Below are 5,227 nucleotides of genomic sequence, written 5' to 3'. Positions count from 1 at the left end.
TACACGTACGTACACGTGTGTACACGTACGTACACGTGTGTACACGTACGTACACGTGTGTACACGTACGTACACGTGTGTACACGTACGTACACGTACGTACACGTACGTACACGTACGTACACGTGTGTACACGTACGTACACGTGTGTACACGTACGTACACGTGTGTACACGTACGTACACGTGTGTACACGTACGTACACGTGTGTACACGTACGTACACGTGTGTACACGTACGTACACGCGCAAGACATTAAGTTAACTTATACAAACCCCCCTTACCCCCCATAAACTCATGTCATCTATTATACACTTATTTATGTCCTGCCAAACCCCAAAAACAGGACTAAGTGCATACAATACTCACAAGCTTTATTTAAATTGTATACAAATGTATTGCTACTCTAGTTAACTTAACACAACAGTCTTACACGCATTCGATCTCGTGGTCTATCTATAGATAGCATCCCCTTTTTTTTTCCTCTCATATTTACTATGTATTTTATTTATTATACACACTACAATTTCAGTATAAGTTAATGTAGCTTAATTAATAAAGCAAGGCACTGAAAATGCCAAGATGAGTCGCACGACTCCATAAACACAAAGGTTTGGTCCTAGCCTTCCTATTAGTTCTTAGTAGACTTACACATGCAAGTCTCCACGCCCCAGTGAGAATGCCCTTAAAATCAGCAGTGATCTAAAGGAGCAGGTATCAAGCACACTCTTAAGTAGCTCATAACACCTTGCTAAGCCACACCCCCACGGGATACAGCAGTGATAAAAATTAAGCCATAAACGAAAGTTTGACTAAGCCATACTAAAAAGGGTTGGTAAATTTCGTGCCAGCCACCGCGGTCATACGATTAACCCAAACTAATAGGCCCACGGCGTAAAGCGTGTTTAAGATACCTTTGCACTAAAGTTAAAACTTAACTAAGCCGTAAAAAGCTACAGTTACCATAAAATAGACCACGAAAGTGACTTTATAATAATCTGACTACACGATAGCTAAGACCCAAACTGGGATTAGATACCCCACTATGCTTAGCCCTAAACATAGATAATTTTACAACAAAATAATTCGCCAGAGGACTACTAGCAATAGCTTAAAACTCAAAGGACTTGGCGGTGCTTTATATCCCTCTAGAGGAGCCTGTTCTATAATCGATAAACCCCGATAAACCTCACCACCCTTTGCTAATTCAGTCTATATACCGCCATCTTCAGCAAACCCTCAAAAGGTAGAATAGTAAGCACAATCATTTTACATAAAAAAGTTAGGTCAAGGTGTAACTTATGGGGTGGGAAGAAATGGGCTACATTTTCTACCCAAGAACATTCCACGAACGTTTTTATGAAATTAAAAACTGAAGGAGGATTTAGTAGTAAATTAAGAATAGAGAGCTTAATTGAATAGGGCCATGAAGCACGCACACACCGCCCGTCACCCTCCTCAAGTAATAAGACACAACCATAACCATATTAACTTAACTAAGACACAAGAGGAGACAAGTCGTAACAAGGTAAGCATACCGGAAGGTGTGCTTGGATTAATCAAAGTGTAGCTTAACTAAAGCGTCTGGCCTACACCCAGAAGATTTCATTACTTATGACCACTTTGAACAAAAGCTAGCCCAACTAACCCCAAACTTAAGTATCACAGACATATAAAGTAAAACATTTAGTTAAATAATAAAAGTATAGGAGATAGAAATTTTAATTGGAGCGATAGAGATAGTACCGTAAGGGAATGATGAAAGACATCTTAACAGTATTAAACAGCAAAGATTACCCCTTTTACCTTTTGCATAATGAACTAGCCAGAAACGACTTAACAAAGAGAACTTAAGCTAAGCTCCCCGAAACCAGACGAGCTACCCATAAACAATCTAAAAGGATCAACTCATCTATGTAGCAAAATAGTGAGAAGATTTGTGGGTAGAGGTGAAAAGCCTAACGAGCCTGGTGATAGCTGGTTGCCCACAAACAGAATTTTAGTTCAACTTTAAATTTACCTAAAAAAAAACAAAATTTTAATGTAAATTTAAAATATAGTCTAAGAAGGTACAGCTTCTTAGAATCAGGATACAACCTTTATTAGAGAGTATATACTAACATCACCATAGTTGGCTTAAAAGCAGCCACCAATTGAGAAAGCGTTCCAGCTCAACAAACAATATAACTTAATCCCAATCATATTACATCAACTCCTAATTATACCTCCTGGGCCATTCTATTTAAATATAGAAGCAACAATGCTAGTATGAGTAACAAGAACTATTTTCTCCCCGCATAAGCTTATATCAGAAACGGATAGACCACTGATAGTTAACAATCTGATAATATCAACCCAAAAATGAAATACTTATCTACCCTATTGTTAACCCAACACAGGCATGCATTTAAGGAAAGATTAAAAGGAGTAAAAGGAACTCGGCAAACACAAACCCCGCCTGTTTACCAAAAACATCACCTCCAGCATTTCTAGTATTGGAGGCACTGCCTGCCCAGTGACACTTGTTTAACGGCCGCGGTATCCTGACCGTGCAAAGGTAGCATAATCATTTGTTCTCTAAATAAGGACTTGTATGAATGGCCACACGAGGGTTTAACTGTCTCTTATTCCCAATCAGTGAAATTGACCTTCCCGTGAAGAGGCGGGAATGCCACAATAAGACGAGAAGACCCTATGGAGCTTTAATTAACTAACCCAAACTTATGGATACTAAATACCTACAAGGCATAACATTACACCATTATTGTGGGTTAGCAATTTAGGTTGGGGTGACCTCGGAATATAAAAAAACTCCCGAGTGATTAAAATTTAGACCCACAAGTCAAAATATAACATCACTTATTGATCCAATAATTTTTGATCAACGGAACAAGTTACCCTAGGGATAACAGCGCAATCCTATTCAAGAGTCCATATCGACAATAGGGTTTACGACCTCGATGTTGGATCAGGACATCCTAATGGTGCAGCAGCTATTAAGGGTTCGTTTGTTCAACGATTAAAGTCCTACGTGATCTGAGTTCAGACCGGAGTAATCCAGGTCGGTTTCTATCTATTATATAACCTCCCCCAGTACGAAAGGACAAGGGATGTAAGGCCTACCTCACAAAGGCGCCTTAAAACTAATAGATGAAGTCAACTCAATCTAACCAGTTTATCTCCTCATAAGCCCGAGAAAAGGGGCTTTGTTAGGGTGGCAGAGCCCGGTAACTGCGTAAAACTTAAACCTTTATTATCAGAGGTTCAATTCCTCTCCCTAACAAAATGTTCTTTATCAACATTATCTCTCTTATCATCCCAATCCTTCTTGCCGTAGCCTTCCTCACCCTCGTTGAACGAAAAGTCTTAGGCTACATACAACTTCGAAAAGGGCCTAATATCGTAGGCCCCTACGGCCTCCTTCAACCAATCGCAGATGCAGTAAAACTCTTCACAAAAGAACCTCTACGACCACTTACATCCTCCATATCAATATTCATTCTAGCCCCCATTCTAGCTCTATCACTAGCCCTAACTATATGAATCCCTCTCCCAATGCCCTACCCACTCATTAATATAAACTTAGGAGTCCTATTCATACTAGCAATATCAAGTCTCGCCGTATACTCCATCCTTTGGTCAGGATGAGCCTCAAACTCCAAATACGCTCTAATCGGAGCCCTCCGAGCAGTAGCTCAAACAATCTCATATGAAGTAACACTAGCAATCATTCTCCTATCAGTCCTCCTAATAAACGGGTCATTTACACTATCCACACTAATTATCACCCAAGAACATATATGACTAATCTTTCCGGCCTGGCCCCTAGCCATGATATGATTCATTTCTACTCTAGCAGAAACTAACCGAGCCCCCTTCGACTTAACTGAAGGAGAATCCGAACTAGTTTCTGGATTTAACGTAGAGTATGCAGCGGGTCCTTTTGCCCTATTCTTTCTAGCAGAGTACGCAAATATCATTATAATAAATATCCTCACAACAATTCTATTCTTCGGTGCATTCCACAACCCATTTATACCAGAACTCTACTCTATTAACTTCACTATAAAAACCCTCTTACTAACTATCTGCTTCCTATGAATTCGAGCATCATACCCTCGATTCCGCTATGATCAATTAATACACTTATTGTGAAAAAATTTTCTACCCCTAACTTTAGCCCTATGCATATGACATGTTGCCTTACCCATTATTACCGCGAGTATCCCACCCCAAACATAAGAAATATGTCTGATAAAAGAGTTACTTTGATAGAGTAAATAATAGAGGTTTAAATCCTCTTATTTCTAGAATAATAGGCTTCGAACCTAATCTTAAGAATTCAAAGATCTTCGTGCTACCAAACTTACACTATATTCTACAGTAAGGTCAGCTAAATTAAGCTATCGGGCCCATACCCCGAAAATGTTGGTTTATACCCTTCCCGTACTAATAAAACCCCCTATTCTCACTATTATTATAGCAACTATCATGGCAGGGACCATAATCGTCTTACTAAGCTCGCACTGATTACTGATCTGAATTGGATTCGAAATAAACATGCTAGCCATCATCCCTATCCTCATAAAAAAGTATAATCCACGAGCCATAGAAGCCTCTACAAAATATTTTCTTACACAAGCTACTGCCTCAATATTACTAATAATAGGAGTCACCATTAACCTTCTTTACTCCGGCCAATGAGTAATCTCAAAAATCTCAAACCCCATCGCATCCATCATAATAACCACCGCCCTAACAATAAAACTAGGCCTATCTCCATTCCACTTCTGAGTTCCCGAAGTAGCACAAGGAGTAACACTTATATCAGGAATAATCCTACTAACATGACAAAAAATCGCACCTATATCCATCCTATATCAAATCTCCCCATCAATTAACACCAACCTTCTTATACTAATAGCCCTCGCATCCGTTCTAGTAGGAGGCTGAGGCGGACTAAATCAAACTCAACTACGAAAAATCATAGCATACTCCTCCATTGCCCACATAGGCTGAATAGCCGCTATCATTATTTACAACCCTACAATAATAATCCTAAACTTAACTTTATATATTCTAATAACACTATCTACCTTCATACTATTCATATTAAACTCATCCACCACAACCTTATCCTTATCCCACATATGAAATAAATTTCCCCTAATCACCTCCATAATCTTAATCTTAATATTATCCCTAGGAGGACTACCCCCATTATCTG

At 39.2% G+C, this 5,227-nt stretch overlaps 1 pseudogene; it reads left to right on the top strand.

Annotated features, from left to right (window-relative positions):
• Positions 1 to 606: 606 nt before the first annotated feature.
• On the top strand, positions 607 to 1,561 carry LOC144309886 (18S ribosomal RNA; annotated as a pseudogene).
• The last annotated feature ends 3,666 nt before the right edge of the window (positions 1,562 to 5,227 follow it).

Source organism: Canis aureus, unplaced genomic scaffold, assembly GCF_053574225.1.
Source record: "Canis aureus isolate CA01 unplaced genomic scaffold, VMU_Caureus_v.1.0 ptg000235l_RagTag, whole genome shotgun sequence".
Lineage (NCBI taxonomy): Eukaryota > Metazoa > Chordata > Mammalia > Carnivora > Canidae > Canis > Canis aureus.
This window is presented reverse-complemented; position numbering and strand designations above follow the sequence as displayed.